The following is a 23,189-nucleotide window of genomic DNA, read 5'->3' on the forward strand; positions in this document are numbered from 1 at the left end:
CTGTGATCAGTAAGCTTTGATTTTGCTACTGCAAAAAGATTATGACTTGCTGAGGGCTCAGATAATGAATAGAAATTTTTAACAATAAAGTATTTTTAAATGAAGGTTATGTCCATTTTTTTAGACATAATGCTATTTATTGCACACTTAGTAAACTACAGTATTGTGTAAACATAAATAACCTTTTACATGCACTGGCAACCAGAAAATTCATGTGATTCACTTTATTGTGGTAATTGATTTATGGAGGTGGTCTGGAACTAAACCTGAAATCTCTCTGAGGTATGCCTGAATCCACCTGGAGACAGTGTGAGATTCCACAGATAAAGGGCTCAGTCTCACAAGACTGTCCTCCACTTTAGATGGTAATTGAAGCCCAGGTTGTTACCTGTGCTTCTGACCAACTGGCAATAAATCAGAGGTTCCCACATCTCCCTCCTTGGGTTCAGTTAATTTGCTAGAGTGGCTCACAGAACTCAGGAAAGCCATTTACTCACTAGATTACCAGTTTATTACAAAGGATATTAAAGGATTTGAGTCAACAGCCAGATGAAGAGAGAGATACATGGGTGCAAGGTCCTGAACAAAGGAGCATCTGTCCTCCTGGGGCTTGGGGCCTTGCCTCCCACAGTGGCACATGGTTCTCCAGCCTGGAAGCTCCCTGAATCCTATCCTTTTTTGGGGTTTTATGGAGGCTTCAATACATGGGCATGGTCAATTAAATCACTGGCTATTGGTGGTGGATTCCTCCAGCTCTTCTCCCCTCGCCGAAATAAGGGAGTGGGACAATTGATGTCCCTAGCAACAGGCCCCCGTCCTTAGGTGCTTTCCAGAAGTCACCTCATCAACATAAACCAAGTCGTGGTGGAAAGAAGCTTGCTATGAATAATAAGACACCAATTACTTTATGACTCTGAAGCTTTTGTAGCAAACTGAGAAGATAGCAAACGTTATATCAAAAATGTTCCCATTTATTACTGCATTCTGTTGATTCTTATTATGTGGTTGGCTCTATTCCTTGGATAACTATGTAAGTTTAAAAAGCTAAAGCTCTAAACTGTTCTTAGAAACAATGAACAGTACTTATATGTAAACTAAAAAAATTATGCGCAGTATATTGTATATATGTATTTACATGCAATATATTGTATATGTACAGTCAAACTGTAACAATTCTACCTAATAAAACTGAAAAATGAAAAAAAAAATGCTTCCATTTCTCTTATCACTTCAGAGCCATGAGCCAGGAATTGTGGATGTATAACAAATACATATAAGAAATACATTTTGGTCATCTAAATGTCCAAATATACATATTTTCCATAAGTCACAATATTGCACTGTTGTTGAGGGCAAGGGAGTGGGATAAAGAAGTGAACAATGAGCCTCACTCTCACTGATGGATACAAAGGTTCCAAGACCATACTCTGGATTGAGGGAAATGGTCCAAAGGTTGAATAAACAGGTATAATGCACTGTGGAAAAAAAGCCAAGAGGTCACCACGTTATATCGGGTGAGACAGAGGCACCCAAGCCTCAGCAAAAGCAAAGGCCTCATAACTATGCAAATATCCTATAAGCGGAAGAGGGAATATAGCTTTGCAAGAGGTACAGAGCTTAGAGGAAAACAGCTCAAGAACAGAATCAAAAGGGGGTATTATTGATCTAAGGAAAACCATCACGAAGTCCAATACAATGTAATTACAGAACTAAGTAAAAAAAAAAAAAATTAGAAATAACAACTAATAGAATAGACGCCACTAAAAACTGAATTACTAACATAAAGAAGCTTCAGGTGATTAGAGTGAACGCATATGAAAATACAGAGAATAAGGCAATAAATGAAGCTGAGAGATCCAGAGCACAGACCAAGATCATCCAGTAAGAATAATTTCTGTCCATGAAATAGGTACCGCATCAGATGGTACCCAAGACGTATTTTAAAATATAGTTCAAGATGAATATCCCATAAATAAAGAAAACAACCCTGCATTTAAAATGCTGCATTTCTCAGCATTAAAAGGCGTAAAAGACAAGCTTGGAAAATATCTGCGGACAACAGGAAACTAAAAAAGTGACCTTGTAATTTTGAAAAAGAACTAAAACTAATATGCCATATATATAGCTGGAATTAAAAGCTCAATAAATGTGTTAAGAAGCAGGTAACACAAAGTAGAAAAATTAGTTAATGGGAAGATTGATGTATTTACCCAGAATTTTAGTACAGATTCTTTTAAAAGATGTGAAAAATACAGAGGTGAGTTTAAGGGAGGTGGAGCACTCTATCATATGTTTGATTAGTTATAGAAGGAGAGGAGAGAAGACACAGGGGCCAGATTTGAAGAGATAATGACTGAGAATCATCCAGAACTGATGAAGTCACCAATCCACAGACTTAATTGCTTCAGTAAATTCCAAGAAGGGTCAAATAAGAAAAATAAATACACTCACATTTGGTATAAACCACAAGGAAGCTGAACTAGCCAGACTGATATCAAAGCAAGTAGATGTTAAGATATAAAAGCATCACTAGGGATAATGTGGACCATGTCAAATAAGGATAAAACATTTAATTTAAAAGGAAGGTAACCACTGTACATTTTGTGTACACCTAATAACACAGCCTAAAAATATATGAAGAAGAACAAAGAACCACAGAAGAGAAAAACCCATAAATCATACTGTGAAAAAGAAACACCCTTTCAGTAACTGATGCAAAAACAAAGTTAAAATGTCAGGACAGACAGGCACAGAAGATTTGAACAACAGGATTGACAAAATTTGAACTAATAGACATTTATAGAACATTGCTCCCAACAACCATGGAATGCATATTCTTTTCAGGAATAGAACACACACAGACATACACTCAAGATACTCCTACATATTCTGGAACAGTGTGTGGACAGGTGTACCATAAACTCATACAAGAATGTTCATAGCAGTGTTATTTGTAAGAGCCAAAATGTGGGAACAAATCAACTACTTACCAACAATAGAATAGATAAATAAGTTGGGATAGATTCATAAAAGGAATATTGCAAAACAGTAAAAAATGAATTGCAGTCAAACACGCCAACGTAGATGTATTACATAAACATGATCATGAGGAAAAGACAAAAAACCAAGACACATAAGAGATAGAACAAGCTTCCATTGATATGAAACACAGTAAAGGGCAAAATTCAGTAGTTCTATTTAGACTCTCAGAGATAAAGAGTATCAAGAAATTGATCTCCTTAAGACTCGTGTCAGACTAATGATTAACTCTGGTAAAAGAGAAGGGGTTGTAATCAGAAAAATACCATGGGGGAGGGGCCTCTGTAGGGACAGTGAGGTTTTATTTCTGGATGTGGATGGTGGTTATCTTATTTTATAAAAATTTATCAGGATGGATGTATCAGTGGAATGAAAGTTTCTGTGTGTATATTATATTTCACTTTTTGTATCTAAGTATCTGATCTACTTTTAATTTATCCTGAAGTATGGTCTAAGGAATGGGTTCAATTTGAGCTTTTTTCACATGGCTATGCAGATATCACAATCTACTCACTCCTTATTTAAAAATCAATCTTTCCTCCACTCATTTGCAACATGCCTTTAATTGTATAGTAAATTAAACATGCAAGTCGACCTAATTCTGGATTTTCTATTATTTTCCATCGCCTTATCTATTCATGCACCAATACCAAGGTGGTTTAATTAGAGAAGGTTCAGAGCCAAGATTCTCAGTCTCAGCAGTAGTAACATTTCAGATAAGATCATTCTTTTTTTGTCGAGGGCTGTTCTGTGCATTGTAGGATATTTAGCATGATCCCTGGCCTTACCCACTGGATGCCAGGAACCCCTACTCCAACCTCAACTCCTAGTTGTGAGTTTAAAAATGTCTCCAAACATTACCTGAGGGACCAAAAAAGCAAAAGCAAATAAAAAACCCCCAAACCAAAACTAGCTGAGAATCCCTGCTTTGGAGTCTATTTTAATATCTGGCAATACTGTTGGTGGGGGTCGTTGAAAGGATGTGACCTCTGGCTGATCTGTGAGATGGCCCTGGGCAGTCAGAGGTTCTTCATCCCTCCCCTGGACTTGGAATGTATGTTCTGCCCACAGTTCCCACAGTGGGAGCCATTCTCAAGGATAGAGCCTTGAGAGAGAATGCATTGTTGAGACCATCTAGATTGAATGAGCCCCATTAGGGCTTCTATATAGACGTTTTAAGATTCTGGCGGCAGGTGCAGAGATCTTTTCATCTTGGGTGCCCAAGATAAGCCTCCTGTGTAAGTTCTCGTCTTCTTAAACCTGCCATCTCCCAGTCTGGACTGGCTGCCTCTTTCTCCCGCCTCTCCTTGCCCTCCAGGTTCCGGAACAAGCTTGCTAACCAGTGGATCATATCGGGGATAATTTGTAATCTAGTTTTTTTTTTTTATAGAGGTCATCTGTGGGTCTTTGGTCTCTTTTCTGGTTCTTTTTTTCTTTTGGTCAGGAAATGAGGAGAGATTCTGAAAAGGTGAAAATATCAGATATCAAAGTAACAGAGTAAGTTGCATAGTTTTTGTAACGGGAGAAAGGGAGTCACTACAGGAGGATAAATGATAAAGAACAAGATGGCGGGACTATAAACAAATTTGCCTTCATCATAAGTGTCACCCAAGACATGAAATATAGTCCAACTTAAAACAGGCTGGAAAATTCCTATTCTAAAATTAATGAAAGATTGAGGTGAAAACATTTAAAATATATATATCTCTGGATCCAAATTTCTATATTAGGGTATTTATTTTATATATAGTAAGAAATATTCTAAAGGTATATAGAATTAAGTGACTTGTGTAACACCACATAATTAGTAAAATAGAATCCAATTCACTGTGTTCTATGCATTAAATAGTAAATAAGTTTCACTTATTTTATGTGTTTCTTTTAAAAATGGGAAACCACTAAAACAACAATATTGAAAATTTGTAAAAAGGGGAAAAAATCATCCTGGCTCTCCTATTCCTAAAACCAAAAAATCTTTGGGTTTTTTTTTTTTTTTTTTTTTTTTTTTTTTGCGTATCATCTTCCAGTCTTTTTCCGTTGCATCAATTTTTTTTTACGTATTTGCAAAAAAAAAAAAATCAGTTAATTGTTAAATAAAAAATAAATAAGCAATAGAAAGTATGTATAATTAAGTAACTCAGTTACAAGAAAATTAAATGCTTTGCATTTTCACTTAAAATGAAACCCATTATACCCAAGGGGAATTTTCAAAGCCTCGTCAGCTGCTTCTTGGAATCTTCCTTCGGGAACTGCTGATACTGGCCCTTACAACTGTTCTGTCTCACAAAGGCACATTATGCGATTAAAAATCAAGGCTTCAGTACACCTGCCCAAGCCAACAATTAGGCCTCAAACATTATTATCAGCCATTTCATTAATCTCAGTGAGTGTAAAGTCTAACAATTACAAATTGAATACATAGTTTCTGTGGCTAACCATGATTCATGACACACAGATTACCATCAAACTCTATATACATTGGACGAAAAAGGTTATCCTCAATTCGGAAACAATTCAGCCCTGAGATGAAATCACCCAGAGAAGCAGCACAGAGGCAGAGGTGTATTGTAGCTGAGAATGAGCTTTGACTTGGGAACAAACTGGGTTCGGGTCTCCAGACCTCTTCTTTGCTGGCTGGCGAGGATGCATAACACCCCCCAACCTTCAACTTTGTTATCCTCACGTGGAGTGAATGCAACTTAATTCATAGGTTCTTGAGAGTGTTGTAAAATCAAAATAATGCCTGGTACTTAGGCCTTCCATTACTGAATTATTCAACTGAATGTTGATTGAAACAGTTGTTCAAACAGTTGAATAAATATTCAAAGACGAACAGGTACTACAGAGACACCATCTTATAAAATATGCTGCTCACCCAGCTCTGGTCACTTGAATCTTGATGACAATCACGCTCTGTTTCCATCTGATGGAAGTATTTGCCTTTAAAAATACTCAGTTGGGCACCTTCTACCCACAACTTTATCATGATAATAGGAATTAGTAGTTATAAATCAAAAACTCACAACATGAAATAAACTTTATATAGTTTACTACACATTTAACGTAAATACATGCATACAGATAAATTGCATATATTTAATATGTAGTCCCAAGCATCGTGTAGCCCAGAACTTAATTTCAGTCCTTCCCAGATTAAACTTCAGGCAGATGAGGGACATGTTTTGATCTACGACAGGTTTGTCACCTCTTTGCTCCAGGGATGTGGATTGCAGACAACAATTACTCCAAGTTCATGCACAGTCTTGACTGATGGTATTTATTTTTTGGGACCATTTTCCAAACCTCCTTAATAGCTTCATTCCCTTCAGAAACACATACTCTTCCAAGCTGTCTGCCCTTGGCGTTCTGTGTGATAACTCACTCAGACGGAAGGCAACATCAAGGAAGGCTTCAGAGAGGCTATTCCATTTCAGCAGAATCTTGACACATGTCAGGCAGACCCCTTGGGGTAGGGAGGGCTATTCTATTCCAGCAAGGAAAAGCCTGAAAGCGTTGAGAACACATCTTGTTCTCACCTGCCTGGTTAGCAGGAGAGGCTGTTTGGAGGCGAGTGCAATAGATAAGTATGGACAGGGAGCCAGAATATGACAGCCCTCACATACCATGCTAAAGAGTGAGAACTGCACCCAGCAGGTGAAGGTGTACCGCGCTGCGGGGCCACTGGTACCTGCGGTGGCTGTACATCGCAATTCACGCTGTATCTGCACTGCAGTCGCTATGCAGATAACGGACTGCAGCTGAGTGGTAAGGAAGAGCAGCTTAAGTATCACCCCTCCACTACCTCCTCAACACACTGCAACCCTTATATCTATACATTCGCTTTCCTGCAGCCCTTTCACTCTGCTGTGCTTATTTACTTACTCGTATGTGTCCCCTACTAGATCGTAAGCTTCTCGAGGGCAAGGCCAGTCCTGCCCTCACTTTCGTATGCTCAGTATGGAGCCTGATGCCTAGAGGAAAGTAAGTTTTCAATACCTTCATTATTCACATTCATTCAATATGTACTGAGTGTCTACTACGTGTTTACTAGGAAAACTGCTAAAGGTACTGAGCATAGGACGGTGAACAAAACAGAAAAATCCCTGCCCTCGTGGAGTTGGCAAATGAGTTCTGAGAGACGAGCTATAATTCAGGAAATGAGTAAATAAATGGGTAAATTTTTAGTATGTAGGATAGTGATAAGGGCTATAGTAAAAAAATTAATCAGAGGAGATGAACCCAGGATACGATTTTTATACAGGGTGCTCAGGGAAGCGTTCACTGTGGAGTGGGTATTAGAATGCAAATTATGGCACTTTTGAGAGTGAAAGGGGAGCTATATACTTGGGAAAACATGGGTCAACTGGGATCATCTTGGAGAATCTGCTCACTCTAGACTAGTGGTTCTCAATGAAGGGTGACTTCGCCCCCAAAAGTCTGGCATTTGGCAGTGTCCGAAGACATTTTTGGTTGTCACAACAAAGGGGCTGCTACTAGCACCCAGGGGGTAGAGGCCAGGGATGCAAAGTAAAACACCCCACGACAAAGAATTATCTGGTCCAAAATGTCAATAGTGCCGACGTAGAGAAACCCCGCCCTAGAGACAGAGAAGAGAATGAGAAGGCCAGGTTTGCTGACATGAATTGAGACAAAGATCAATGCAATCAAAGAGGCAAACCATGAGGATGCTTATTTTTTCACTTGTTTATCATTTATAGCCAGCCTACTTCTACAAAATAGATAAGATCGTTTACCAAAAATAAGGGGTATTATCCTTGAACAGAGCAGCGTAATAAGAAATTACACAGCTGAAGGAATCTACAGAACTAATTAGCCTTAATATTAAAAGAGGTTTGAACAAGGGTTCAAAGAAATAAATGCCATCAATTAGCATTATGATCAGGGTTTTCCTGGGACCCTCACCCACTCCTCAGCTATCCTTTCCTTTACCCAAGGCTCAGCCCAGCTACAACGCCATTGGTGCTGGTGGCTTCTTGGATTTCCGAAGTAAGACATACAAGGAAAGGAAGTTCAAACCTTTAGAACTCTCTGTGATTGCCACCCATCTCAGTACCATCAGCGGAAGCTGACTTCACCTGCAAAGTTCCTCCTGTTCACAGCAGACGGGTCAGCCTCTCAGGAAGAAGATTATCAAGTGAGACACAGACCTCGCTCTTCTCTCCGTTCCGGCGCTCCTCCAGGGCAGAAAGAATGAATGAAAACACCGTCGCAGTGCGCGGCAGAACTCGGGGCTGACTGCTAGGTGTCTGCGGTCATCATCCTTTTCCCTCTCGTCTGTTTGGACCACCTGTGAAGTCAGAACGAGAACTTCAGACTAGCTGACCCAAAAGCATGCTCTTAGTCCCAGCTTAGGTTCTTGCATTTCTATTCTCCCCTTCTTCTTTTTTTTTTTTTTTCTTTTTCATCAGTTAAATTTAGTCATGGAATAAGGAGACGTCAATAGCTGGATGTATCTGAATAAGCCTGTCGGTTTCTGAGCAGCTAGAAGCTAAGCACTGCATCCCAACTATTAAGCTAATGAAAGAAATTAAAACTTTCAAACCAGCCCTAATTTTCTGCATTCAGATCTAACAGACAAGGGTTTATGACCTCAAACCCTTCCCCGTCTCCATTTTCCTCTGTGATCTTATGAAGGAGTCCCAAGCTTTGGCAAAACGGGCAAAAGTCCCCTTCTGCCTTTGCCAAAATACTGAGACCACAAGGGTTTGTTTTTGGTAGAAACCACCCCGAGGCTTAGTTCTGTGTTATCCCCGTCCTCCTGGGAGTTTGTACGCAGGCACACAAGAGCATTTACAGCTATTATGTAACATGAACACCAGACAAGGGTGTGTGTACACATTTCAGAACTCTGCCCTCTGTATGGAATGTGAGAGAAACAAGTTTAAGCAGGACTGTGCCCCCAAATATGGGGGTGAGGGGCCTTGACGGGGAGTGCATGAAGAGTGTCATCCACCAATCTCTGTGTTCTGTTCATGCAGGTTAGATTTCATGAAAAGGGAGGGAAGCTGAAAAGGGTCTGTGTTTCCTGCAATCCGTGGATTGCCACATTTGATTATTTGTCAGGTAGCTATGAACGTTTTAAACACAAACACTTTTTCTTCCGATGTTGTGAGGGAAACAGTTCGTCCCTAAGGCACCCTTGGTGCCATGAAGAATAAACAAAACCATGTAAACATCCAAGGGAAAAATAGACGAGCCAAGATACAGGGCTACTTTTGAACTTCAGAATCTCCACATGATTATGGGTAGCATCCCATGAGGGGGTCCAAATATGAGACATTTCTACTCTCAGCCCTTACACGCCTTCCCAAGTGAAACAAAACAAGCAAAACGGCCATGAGGTGCCAAAAGGATTAACAGATTGTCCTTACTCGACCTTCTCCTCACTTCCACTTGAAGACAACAGGTGGTTGATTTCAGTCACACAGAGATTCACGTCCCGATCCAGAAACCTAGACGAAGGATCATAAACGGATCAATTGGATTCCTGTTTTCTCAAGAATAAAAGACACTCCTGTTTAGAAGCGGATGCCAGATCCTCTCAGCCCTCCATCTTCCTCAGTGCTCACTGTTAATTACTACTTGTCAATGCTTGTTAAGAACTGCCTACATCCACTTTCTGAATTTCAGAATAAAACAGATACACAGTGGGCATACTTCCTGAGACTCTTCGTGGAGAACTCCGTGAATCTAGCACACTTCATTATCTAAACGTGACAACATGAAAATAATTTTTTTTTTTTGGCATCTGTAAAATTCAGGAGTGCTCATAACCTTCAGGGAAATTGGTCTTTGTTCTTGGAGGATTACAAGTGCACTGCATAAATTGCCTGTTCCAATGAATACGGAAATAGAACTAAGCGGACGCACATATAGCATCTTGAGAAATGATTTCACATTCCTTGTTATTCTGCTTCCAAAGCATTATACAGAATTGATTGAAGAGATAACTGGAATATCACCCACCACAGCTCAGCTCTTCATCTCCCTTACGACTTACTTTTAAAATACTGTTTTTCAGACACAAGGCTCAATTCATTATTTTGGAAGGCACACTGATACATATTTGCTCAGCTCTTGTTACACAAATTTTTTTCTTTGAAGGAATCTCAGTCGCTGTGAACATGGAATCTTAAAAATACTTTATTTTCTTCCCTTCTTATCTACTCAAAGCCAGCACTGACCATAAACGGCTAAAATAATCTACCCAAATCAATTAAAGTTAAAAGGTTAAATGTACATATTTTTAATAAAGTCAAAAATGTAGCTTTATAATTCATAATATCTGGAGAAAATGGTAATAATACTATGGAAAGAAAGCAACAGAATATGCTACCCACAGGTTGGAATTTTTAATTTTTCTGAATACTAAAAACTTCAGCATAATCCTATCTATCCTTTTGAAATTCTGCAAATTCTTACAGGATAATGTTCATGTCTGAACCTCTCTTAACATCGATAAAGGAAGAATATGTTCTTATTTTCTATGTATTTTTTTAAAACAAATGTTAACTCATTACAATGGAAAGTAAAATATTTTAGCTAATAAAAAATAAGTTTTTGATTTCCTGGTTCTTTCCTTTCACCCCTGCCTAATTCCAAACAATCCACATGGGTCATTTTGGATAGGTATTGAATAATTTTTAAAACACAGAATCAATTAATAAATCTTTAATGAGACTTTCTCCATTTAAAAAATAAAAATAAAATATCTCCAATACATGCTTAAACTCCTCTACTATTTAGTTATCAGGTAACCAGGCCACCAAAGAAAACATATTTTGGTGGTTTAAAAAAAATATGCCTAATGTAAATTTTAAAACTGAGCTACTAGTTACTTAACAAGTTAATTAGTAAAAAGACAGCAACCACTAGTAATGGTTATAAGAAAAAATTAATACAAAAGCAATGAATAAGAAATACGTAGATAAGTAAGACAGAAGGATTTAGAATATTAAGGTCCTAATGCATTCAAATGATTGGAAAGAACCAAAATAATCTTATTTTTATCAGCATATTTCTTTGATAAGGAAAACCGTATCATAAAAACTGATCATTGAAGCCTGACGACTCTTTCCACCTCTCATTAACTACGACTCTGCCCCCTGCTGTTTGCTTTATAGTGCTATGACATTAGACGGTCAAAGGCCTACATAATTCATGGCCTCGCTTCCAGCTGTCCTTTAAATCCACTGCACACAGTGGAATGGAATTGTTTTCTCCAGATGGCCTCCATTTCCTCTTAACAAGCACCCAACAGTGTTTTGATTTGCTGCAATAATAAAATATTTCTTCTCCCTTTCTCTTCCATTAAACTAAGCATTTCTATTCCTATTTCCTTATGTCGGTGGAAACATTCTTCTAATTTCAAAGCCTTCTTATCTCTTGTCTTAAGAGGTGTTTGTTTTTTTTTTTTTAATTACCCTTTGGTAGGACACATGTTCTTACACCACAGTTTTCTTCTATTTCAAAAACAGTATCTTCATTCTCAAGAAAGGGGCCAAAGCTTGGGAATTTAATAGCAATAATAGCAAAAACCTGAATAGCTATTAGGTATTGAGCGTATATCATGGGTCAGTCTTCTAAGAGCTTCAGGTGTATTCGTTTTCTTAGTCTTAATTACTCTGGGAGGTAGGCACTATCATTGCCTTTACACAGGGAGGACACTGAGGCATAGAAAAGTGACCTGCTTAGCCTGTCACAGAACTAGTAATTAGTAACAAGTCACTGAACTGGTCACTAGAGCTAGGAGGCCAACCCAGGCAGTCTGGCTCCAGAGTCTGAGCTTCATCCCCTCACAGTGACAGCCAACCTATGTAGGCACAGTCAAGTTACACCTATGAACAACTGGAAGATAATGGTAACTGGAACTGGTCATAGAAGCAGGAATTAGAGTTGTGTTCATTTATCTGCTCCTATGGGATATCATACAGGGAAATAACATCTTCCAATTCTTGGTATTGGGCACTTTCCTATTTTTACAAAGTCTTCAGAACATAAAACTGGGGTCTAAAATTCACATATACTTGAATGTTTACTGCACCTAATTCTGCACAACATTTACAGCCTAAATCACAATGAATGGTATCTCACTTGCTGAACTGCTTTAAGTCCTCAGTCAGCAACTGTTCAGATGAATTAAAACACTGTCAATTTTAAGTGAGATAACAGAGAAGCTTACCTACTCCCACGTGTATGAGACAGGGGCAATCCTTTTCCATCAAATAGACCAAAATAATTTATTTAATCTAAATTTGATTACTTTGCATTTTGGGGTATTGATTTAGTGTTTGAGGTATAAGATATAAGTAGATCAAATACACTCCAAATTATCCAATTCCTTTTTATTTTTCTCAATGTCTGACCATATCCACTTATTCTTATGACATATTTATATTGTAATATAATATACGGTCATTCTGAATCTTTCTACCTCTTCCAACCCAAACTGGTTTCAATAGAACACTTGAATTTAAGAAATATTCATCATATTTGGCTCTCCTATTAACATAAACTTCTAAAAACTTGTAGAATAAGTATTGCTTTACTTACACAAATTCCCTTCCCAAGTTAAATGTGAATGGCTGAGAAAAAAAACTAGCAGGAATCCTTAGAATATTTTTTCATGTCACACCTGTTGATTCATTATCAAAAATGGGTTTGAAACAAAATACATGAAACACAGATCATAGAAGGGCACTGAACAGCACCGTTAGTCAATAAATTTCATATTTTAGAGTCATCATTGCCCTTGAAAAATAGTCCATGTCTATTGGTTGTATAAAGACTTGAGCTTGAAATAATTAAACAACTTTACAGAACCCAGGCTTTATGTATCTGAGTTGGGAGGTGTATTAATACGTTGGTAACATCCAAAAAGTATAATCTTGTTTGAATCATATTTTGGAAACCTCTGCTTCTCTGATACTTAATTTTAAACATAAAAGAGAGAAGAGCTAGTGATGAATTTAGCTTCATCTTGGTATTGTTCCTAGGTCAACATTACATAAATAAGGTCACTAAAAACTGTGACAACGAAGGGGTCTCAGTTTGTAAACTAACACAGTGCCTTCAGTCCACCAAATTAAAATCTCAGTTAACTTGACTCCTCCATTGTTGAGGAGCAAAGAAACAGGTTTATTAGACACAAAGATACTTGGATTTACGTATTTTGCATTTGAGGTGCCTTTTTGCTCAAATCCTGTGCATTATAACAATTTATTTCTTATCCTAGCTTAGTAGATAGTTAGACGTCAAAAGCGTGTGTAGTAGTGCCCTGCTCCCTTCCTTGATTCTACCTTAGTGTCACCAACATGTATTATGGACAAACTTCAGTTTCCCTAACTTCAGAGAGGCACTTTGGTCTATTTCCTCATTAAGACAAGGTAAGAACGAATACATTAAGCTCATCAATCCTTTAGAGTCTTTTTTACATAGCATATGCTCTATTTTACATAAAATTAATGTCATTAAAAGAGTCAAGTATTATGTTTCTTTTTTTTTTTTTTTACAACGCATTATGTGGGTATTAAAAAAAAAATCATTGAAATATCTATTGAAAATCTACAAAACGAGTTTCCTAAATCATGAGTGTCCTGGAAATACGTTTAGGAAAATTAAACACAAAATTTCCTACATTTTTCTTTGAAGTTGCCACAAGCATTCCAAAATGTTTTCACAGTGCCAGATGGTGTTGCCACACTCCACACAGTCTCCTTACATACAGTAGCATCCGATTTGGCTACATGCCTCCAACATGTTTAATAAATGCATTTTGGTATTTATTTGGATTTTTAAAAGGAACCCAGAAACAAAAGGAGACATAAGGCCATGTAAAATGGAAAACTCTAGTCTTTGGCAAAAGAGTAGGTTTGGGGAGGTCTTTTCAATTCCCATCTAAATGTCAGTAGGTAAGGCTGCTGGAAAGAGGCTCTAGAATAGATTTTCAAAGACTTCCAGCGGCAGGAGAGTACAATCTAGTATCTGTTGGCTGTTTCACTCCTTATACTGTAGGATACAGAGTCATAAAACAGGCTTGGAGCATCTAGCTCATGCTATTTTGCCCAATCAATAAAATACCATCAGGTGTCCAATATACTCCCAAATAGCTAATTTCTAATATTACACAGTTTTATAATACTTATAAAATATCACTCAGTTATGCAATCTGTTAATTTAAAGGATATATTGAACCCATTGTTTTTATGAGTTTGGCTCACAAATAAAATTACTAGACGACTCATCTCAAGAAGAGAGTAAATCTGAAAAATCAGTGGTATTTTCTATGATTCTGCCTAGGCTGTTAATAATAAAACATTCCCTTTGGACACTAATCCAAATGGAACAATTTAAGAACAAGTTGATTTATTATATTGACTATAATTATTCCTATACCACAGTAGTTCAGTTTCTTAATTTTCCATGGACCTTTGAACTTTTTCTGTAACTTGCATATATTACCCATCTAAAATATTTCCCAGAATATTTTATACTTTTTTTAAAAAGTGCAGCAGGTCAGTATGACCTGAATTATTCAGGCCTGTGACTGAAGCCCAGAATCATCTATTAATATCAATGTAAACAGAACAAGGATGTTTGAAGGGCACAACACTGCCCTATATCAGTGTTTCTAATTCATCCTCAAATAGTACAGCATTTACTGAATTGTCACAGCATATTGGCTAAGGTACAGAGTGTAAAGGAGAGATACAGATTTATTGTGGACTTTCTAAGTCCTGAATTCAGCTTGTCCTGTGAATAACGAATATAAAACGAGGCAAAATGTTACCACATCACTCTCAGCCCGAAAAAGGCACATTTCTAGGGCATTTATTACAAGTTACCTAGCTAAAGACTAGATTGGGTAGCTTAAAGGAAGGAACTAGGAATCAGAGGGCAAGTTTTTGTGTCTGCAGTTGACAGTTTTAAATCACATGTTTTTCCATCTTGTCCAAATAAAGCAACATGAGGTGATGACCATAAACTGGGATGTTGGACAACCCACTTCACAGTATCACCGTAAGGATAAAATAATATGGAGCATATGGAGGGAGCTTGTAAACATTAAAATAGTACAAAGATGTTATTGAAATTAGCAACAGAATTTTAAGCCTCTCAGACCAGGGATCATACTTTAGCCATTTTCTTAACCCATACCATACCTGTTATAACTGTAGGTCTTAATAAAAGTCTATTCTTTCTGAAAATAGGACAGAATAAATTAGGGTGCTTCCCTGTGCTGTTTACTTTTGGTCCCCGGGATAAAAAAAAATTTAACGAGGTGTTTGTTTTATAGCTGGCATTGCCTATATTTATATTTTGATTTTTCTTAATCCTTCTCTAGTATATAGACCGAGTATTTAAAAATATTAGGACTTGAACATTCTGAGAGACATGCAGGAAAAGTGAAATAGGTGGAAAGTCAGATACATTGAAGGAAAACTGAGAGCTAATTTTTTTATATTACAAGATTCATTATTCTTATAATAAATGCTCAATTTAATCCTATCAAGACGTATTTGTAGAAGCCTTGCTACACACTCATTTCCAGGCTATATAGGATTTCCAGGGTTTGTAAGAGTCTTCTCAAGGATTTTATAGTTGTGAGGAACAGTATTAGGAACAACTAATTACAGTGTGATTCTAAATGAATTGAATGCTGATAGAAATCCACTAAGCAATACCTGGGGTTTTTATGAATATGTAGACAAGGCTGATTTGTAAAGTGTGGGTCTACACACTTACTCTGTACAGGGCTAGACAGTGAATATTTTAGGCTAGACAGTGAATATTTTAGGCTTTGTGGCCAGGCAGTCTCTGTCTCCATATTCAGTTCTGATGTAGTATAAAAGCAGCTGTACGCATGCATAAGAGAATGTGTGTAGCTGTGTTCCAACAAAACTTTATTTACAAAAACAGCAAGCCAAGGATTTCAAGCATGGACCATAATTTGACAATACCCATTGTAAAGAAATTCTCCCAGTTCTCTCTGTAATTTAATAAATGTTCAATATACCCCTTTCATGTCATTAGGCCACCTGTCAATCGCCCTTGATCCCTTTGTAATATGTTACCTTTGATAACTGAAATGGCAGCTACAAGAAGATTCTTCATTTGTTTAAGGTTAAAAAAAAAATGAAGGTGCAGTTCCAACATGAATTTCCAGAAGTATTCTCTCTGGAAGAAGTTGCAAAGTGAGATATCTGGGGATCTGGTGGCCAGGGCACAATTCTTTTTGAAACTCTCTGTATAATACAAATCAGTAATTAATTAAATATGGAATTGATCAGGAGTGTTACAAAGCAGTTCCAAATTTAAGTGTAGCTTGAACCTCACACTATAGAGCACAACCATTTTTTTTTTTTAAAGTTCACCTTTATTTTGAACAAATTGCTCTATCTTCTTTTTTTAATGGAGGTGCTGAGGATTGAACCCAGGACCTTGTGCATGCCAAGCAGGCACTCTGCCACTAAGCTGTACTCTCCCCCCTGAGCACAACCATTTATTTGAATTTCTGTAGAGCTCTGACTTCTTCAGACTTTCAGAAGCCAGATGAGGCTGGACCAGAGAAGAAAATGACTGAGTGTTGTAAGAGAGAAAGAAATGTATATGCACACACATACACACACACGTCTGTGTATCTGTATATATACATGTGTGTGTAAATATATGTATATAGATGGGAAAAGAGGCTGATTGATTTCCTTACAGTAGAAGGAGGAGGAAAAGTATACAATCTGCTCTCTGTATCAATGGGTTCCGCCTGCATCTTCGGATTCAACCAATCTTGGATGGAAAATATTTTTTAAAAATTCCAGAAAGTTTCAAAAAGCCACATTGACCCCAGCAACTACTTACATAACATTTGTATTGTATTTACAACTATTTACATAGCATTTACATTGTATTATGTATTATAAGCAATCTAGAGATGATTTAAAGTATATGGGAGGATGTGTATAGGTTATATGCAAATACTATGCCAATTTATATATAAGGGACATGAGCACTGGACGATTTTGGTATCTGTGGAGGGATGGGATGGGGGAAGGGGTCCTGGAACTAATCCCTTGTGGATAACAAGGGACAAGTGCATGCATAAGTTAGATTGGACAATATTCCAATTTTCTCTTTTGACTTAAAAGGATCTGAAATCTTTTTTGTGCCCTGTATTAAATCTAACGATCTGAAGTAGTTCACTTTAACACACCATAGAGATGACACACTAACACCCTCAGGGTTAATGCTAGGCTGGAATCATTTCTTTTCTTGTTTTCCTAGAACCTACTTTTTTTTTTTTTTTTTTGTCAGTCAGCTCATGCTAATACGTCTGGTCAAGAGTTCAGCATTGTTTTGGGGCTAGGTTGAAACAGCATTGCTCTGAAGCTCTACATATCTCCTTGATTGCTTGGAAACAGTGAACATTCATATTACATATATTTATTCAATGAGAATGCAATCCAATAAGGACCCTGGATAGTTGGTTGGTATTTCCATAAGATATGTCAGACACTATTAGTTTTAAAGGCTGTTGATACAATTTGAAAATCTAGAATCTTAATAGGAGATTAAGATTAAGTAATCTTAATTACTTAATAATCTTAGTAAAGTATTAGCCAAAACATTGTTTTAGATAATTAGATATCATAATGAAATAAATATTCTTCTTCCTAGCAAATCCCCATGCTGGTATTTCTTTACTTTTTAACATAAGATAAGCTAATGAACCTGTTTTAGATGAATTCATTCATCTGGTAATAAATCCATCCATCAGATAAACAGGTACTGATTGAACACATACAGTATACTTGGGCCTACATGATGGCGATGAAACCGTCCCTGCCCAAGCTTACATTCAAGGGCCAAATACAGATGAGCAAAGGGGTCTTCCCAAGGGAGTGGGTTAGAAATGTGCAGGGAATAAGAGATATAGCAGAAGAGAGAAGCTTTGCACTCAAATAATATTACTGCAAGATAATACTGGATATATGGCTTGTGAGAACTAACAGATGCCATCAGAATTTAAAGGGGAGGGATGCTCTTTGATAAGACAGAGGGATGTGATCAAGGACAACTTCATGGCAGACATGACCTTGAATCTTTGATGAAAGATAGAATGTAGAAAAATAAAGACTTAGGTGGGGGCCAGAGAAAGGTGAAGACATAGATTAGCACAAGTTAATACATAGAAGTGGTAACATGTAAATTCATGTCTCAAGTAAGATAAGTAATTCTGTTTTGACCAGACTGCTTAAACAAAGGAAACTCAGAGTAGGTGAGTAAGAGAGAAGGCTGAGCAGGTAGAGTTGTGCCATACTGAGGAGGGCACTGGAAGCCAAGCTCAATCTGTTTTTGAATTTCTAAAATTTCTGCCAATAGTCATAATTCATCGTGATATTTTAATACAGTAAAACAAAATGCGCTTAAAGATGCTGTATAACTACAACCCATTCATCCAGCCCCCTAAGACAGTCCCCCACATGCTTCTACCCAACATACTTCATTACACATAACCTACCTATTTATACCATAATTTTCTAAAATCTAGAAAAGCAGATATTCAGACCTGAACTCTCAGCATTCATGTTGGTGCCCTCCTTTCCCTTGTTCTTGGTATGTAGTGGACACTGTTGGAAAACATTCATAAATACCACGTGCAGAGAAGTACTGCTACCTGGGAGGCAATATTTCAAACTATAGTATGAGTTCTTTCTTGTCTCATCTCTTAAGGGATATTGTTACGGTGGCCACTGGTTGTCTTGCTGGAGCAGGGGATCAAGAACCCTTCTCATTTCTGAATAGAAAGAAATTTAGCCAATGTGAAAAACTCAATGTGTGGTCACAACTCTTTTTAAACCATTAGTGGTTCTGATCAGACATATGAGCTGGTTTTAGAGGCATGGAATATTAGAACTGGAAGGGGCCTTAATCTGACCTTCCTCATTTTAGTGGAACAAAAAAGAGATCCAGAAGGGTGAAGGGACTTGCCTTAGTAGACACATCTAACATTTTCTACAGCCAGGGCTAGAACTCACATCTCCTAGATTCTAGTGTTTTTCTTACATCAAAAATTACACCTTACCAAATCTCATTAGCTTTAAATCGACTTAAAAAAACAGAGCATAGGTGGACATTTCAGTGTTACTACCCAGCAGGGTTTCTCAAATGCAGTACTACAGACATTTGGATCACGTTAATTCTTTGCTGTAGGAGGCTTCCTGTGTCCTGTAGTAAGACCGCCAGCATCCCTGATCTCTATCCACCAGATGCCAGTATCACCACCCTCATCCCTTTGGTTGTGACCAAAACGTCTCCAGACATTGTCAAATGTTCTCTGGAGGTCAAAATCACTTCTGGTTGAGACACTCTTCCCCTACCCCACAACTTATCTACCCCATATAAACCTCTAGAATAATTTCTTTGGAGCCAGTCTGACCTAACTTAAGGGCTTCTTTCCAGGAAGCTCATACCTCTAACCTGACGGCAAAGGGCTCTTCGCAGGTGTTCTAGTTTCCCCTCCAGATATTAATTCCATCACTAGAATCTGGTTGTTCCAGGTAGTCATGGTCACAGGCCCCCTCCCATCTACTCCATTCCCTATTTCAGCATGTATCTGAGTGCCTGTAACATGCTAGAAGCTGGGCCCAGGGAATGCAGAGATTAGTCTCTAATCTCTGGGGTTTCAGTCTCCTGGGGGAGACAAATACATAAATGAATACCTGTCCGCCTTAGGATCAGTGTTGGGCGAGAGGTGTGGGCAGGGTGCCCAGAGTGTATTAGGGAATACACTCATTCACACTGAGGGTGGCCATAAGGTGATGCATCACAGGTCGCCAAAAGGAAGTGCCAGCTAAGCAGAGTCTTCAAGGACAAGTCAGAAAAAGAACTAGGAAGAGAATGGAGAAGTCTAGCCAGGCAGAGGCAACAGTGTATCTAAAAGCAAGGAGGGAGAAAACCCAGGTTCTGGCTATAGCATCAACTAAGAGTGAGAATGAAGCTGGAGAGTAAGGAGGAATCCGGTCTCAAAGGAGCTAATTATCGCTATGCCCAAGAGTTTGGAATTGATCTGGTAGGTAACTAGAAGCTGGGGAGAGAGTGCTTCAGACTTGCATTTTAAAAAGATTTGAAGGACAGAACATTTCACAAATGAGGGATTCAAAGAAAGAGCACAGGCCACCTCAAGATAAACACCTGATGTGCTGTCTAATAAAAGAACAATCGTGCCAGATTTGGCTCTTGCCAGTCCTACCGTGGGAGGGATTCTCTTCCCAGAAGCATTGCCACAAACTGGCAAGAAGAGGAAAGTCTCACGACTGACCATGCAGAGGTACAACCTCTTCTCCCACCCAGGAATGAAGCAGAGGAAACCCTCTACTATCAAGGCGAGAAGAATTTTTTCTTCAAGAATCTAAGACTTCATAGAGAGGCTGCGTTCCCTGTGGAAATTCAAAACATATTTTTCCCAGAAAGAAAAATGGTAAATGTTGCAATTTTTAAATATACGGCTTAGCCAGTTTCTGGGTCAAAGGTGTTTTGCATAGGGGTGTGTGTGGGTGTGTGTGTGTGTGTGTGTGTGTGTGTGTGCACTGGCTCTTAAATGCATCACTGTTTCTGTGGGAATGTGAATTACAGACTGACTTTCAGGACACAAGCCATTTGCCAGCTGTGAATGGTGCGTGCCTTTGCACAGAAAGCACAGTGACGGCAGCAAAATGCACCAGACAAGATACGATTAAAGTTCTCCCATAAAAATGCGAGTCTGGGGCAATTTAAGAGCAGTGCTGCTGACCACATACAATGCAAATTGAAGTGAGTTCTAGGCGGCTGTTGGGGCCCTGCCTGGGCTGAGTGAGTCTACGAGCAGCTCCGGCAGCTATCCCATGGCCTGGCCCGTGGCAGATGCTCCATTAATGTTTAGAAAAGTGAACTGGATGCACTGAAATGGATCTCCAGGCCCATGTGTCTCCTGCTTAAATGAGACTTAGGGGAAAATATGCTGGCTCAATGAGGCTGAGATTGTGTGTGTGCAAGGAAGAGAGGAATAGACAGCATGGATTCGCCCAGGAGAACAGTGAAAGAAAGTGGATTAGTAAGTCTGCATCTGTGCTCATAGAACAGAGATCTCTTCCTCTTAGAGGCAGAAGCTCATATGAACACGAAGTGACCTTGATTAATTCTCATTAACGTCAGCAGAGGGGATCAACTTAAGTAAATTAATGTTAGTTCCATGACCTATTGCATATTTGTTTTAAGAGCTGATTTGCTGATTTGTAGCTGAAACATGGTGGCCTTCTTTCCTCTGATTCATCCATTACTCAGAAGGCCCTGGCTTCTTAGAATTCTTAATAAAATTCCAATAGTTTTCATTAGCAGTCATCAAACATAGCTGAACCTTCTTTCAAAGTGCGTCTTTTTGCCTTTCACTGATGACCTGACCCATCTCTAGCCTCTCCCGGTTTCAATCCACCTCGACCGCTGAGGGCAAACTTACCTTCTTAAAATAATGCTTTGATTCAGTTACACCCCTTTTCAAAGCCCTTTCACCACCTCCCAAGTACCTGCAGAATACAGTCCAAACCTCTGGCCTGACTTTCAGGCCCTGTAGAATCCCCACTGGTAAATTCCACCCACCTCCACTTCTGCATACAAGGCAGCATGGCATCCTTGATGTCTCCCAAACAGGCAGTCTGCACCCTTCCCCTGTGCCTGTTCATACCTCAGCGGCCTCACACCCTCAGTTCCTCCCTCTGTAGCTTAAAAGCACATTTCTGAGTCTGGTCTACCTGGTGAAGTAGAAGTCTGGGCTCATTTCAGTCCAGGCCCCCTGACTCCTCTCAGTTCCTTGCATGGAATTATTCCACACCTCTCTGGCTTCCCTGAAAGGGGGTGACCCTATCCTCGCCCAGGAGGCTGCCTGGCCTTAAGCTATAAGCAGCACATGACCCAAAACTCTAGAAACGTGCCTGGCACACCCCAGAAGCTCAATGGAACTCTCTAAGTTTTGTTGAATAAATTTAAGGCATTTGACTTTGTTAATTTAAGATGACCACCCACTTTGTCCCTGAGGCCAGGGACTTTCCTACGCCCCCAGGTAAGAAAAATAACATCTAAATATTTTAGCTTCGATAAAGTTTGCTTTGACATACAAAGAGCAGAACTTCCTCTTTAACCCTTCAAGAAATGAGAACTCCCCAGTCCCCCCACCTCCACGCAGCCCCATTATTGAATTTCAGATTCCTCAAAAATTTCTTACTAAATAAAACTTTGCCTCTTCTCTGCAGTTACTTCCACCCAGCCCAATCACCAGCAAATTCCTCACGCGAGAAAAAGGCTTTTGAAAATGGAAGTGTGAGGGGAAAACGTCTACAGGCAGGAACAGTCTAACAGGTGCTGCCCTGCAAACACTTCAACACCGAAACAGACCTTCTGAGCAGGCCAAGTGGTTTTTAGCCAACCTCGTGTTTTTTTAGCTGTTGTTTCTGGGGCTCTTCGAGAACAAAAATGCCCGGTCCCCTTGGCCTTGCCCGTTTTCTCCCATCACTTACTACCGAGTGCGTATCTGACTTGTTTATCTGGACGCAATCTTTGTCACAACCAGTCATCTCGCTCAGCAACCCGCGCGACCACGTTTCCTTAAATCAGAGCCCCGTGGACTCTGCTCGGGAACTACATGTCCCAGCAGGCCCCGCGCCCTTCGCAGGAAGGACGTCTGCGCACTAAGATACTCAGTTCCAAGTTTGGAGCTTTTAGCTGCCAGCCCTGGCCCATCATGTAGCTGCAGCACAGCCTTCCCTAACGTTGCAACTGGGGGAAAAATCACTTTCCAGTCTGTTTTGCAAGGTGTGCATTTCCATCTTGATTCCCTGAAAGTCCATCTGCTGCATCGGTCAAGAGAAACTCCACTTGCATGAAGATTGCACGCCTGCAGCTTGCATCTTTGTTGCAAAACTAGCTACAGAAGAGAAGCAAGGCAAAGTCTTTTGTGCTCCCCTCCCCCATCAAAGGAAAGGGGAAAATGTCTCAGTCGAAAGGTAAGAGCCTATTTGCATTACTTGCAAAAATGCAAAGGGTTGTGCATGCATTTATGAATGCATGGATGCAATTTTCGCCTGGCGATTGCATTTTTAAGT

At 39.0% G+C, this 23,189-nt stretch overlaps 1 protein-coding gene across 2 annotated transcripts in view; it reads right to left on the minus strand.

Moving 5' to 3' along the window:
* The window catches only part of ABCA5 (ATP binding cassette subfamily A member 5), a 110,215-nt gene extending 87,463 nt beyond the window's left edge, over positions 1-22,752 (minus strand). The window contains exons 1-3 of one of the 2 annotated variants that reach the window (XM_074343566.1): positions 22,605-22,752; positions 9,432-9,512; positions 8,208-8,347 (exon numbers count right to left, since the gene is read on the minus strand). The gene's annotated coding sequence lies outside the window, so the exon portion shown is untranslated. Of the gene's footprint in view, positions 1-8,135; positions 8,348-9,431; positions 9,513-22,604 lie in introns of both variants that reach the window. The other variant, XM_074343565.1, reaches the window with a different exon arrangement.
* Between the last annotated feature and the right edge of the window lie 437 nt (positions 22,753-23,189).

The sequence above is a fragment of the Camelus bactrianus genome, chromosome 16, assembly GCF_048773025.1.
Source record: "Camelus bactrianus isolate YW-2024 breed Bactrian camel chromosome 16, ASM4877302v1, whole genome shotgun sequence".
NCBI classification, from domain to species: Eukaryota; Metazoa; Chordata; class Mammalia; order Artiodactyla; family Camelidae; genus Camelus; species Camelus bactrianus.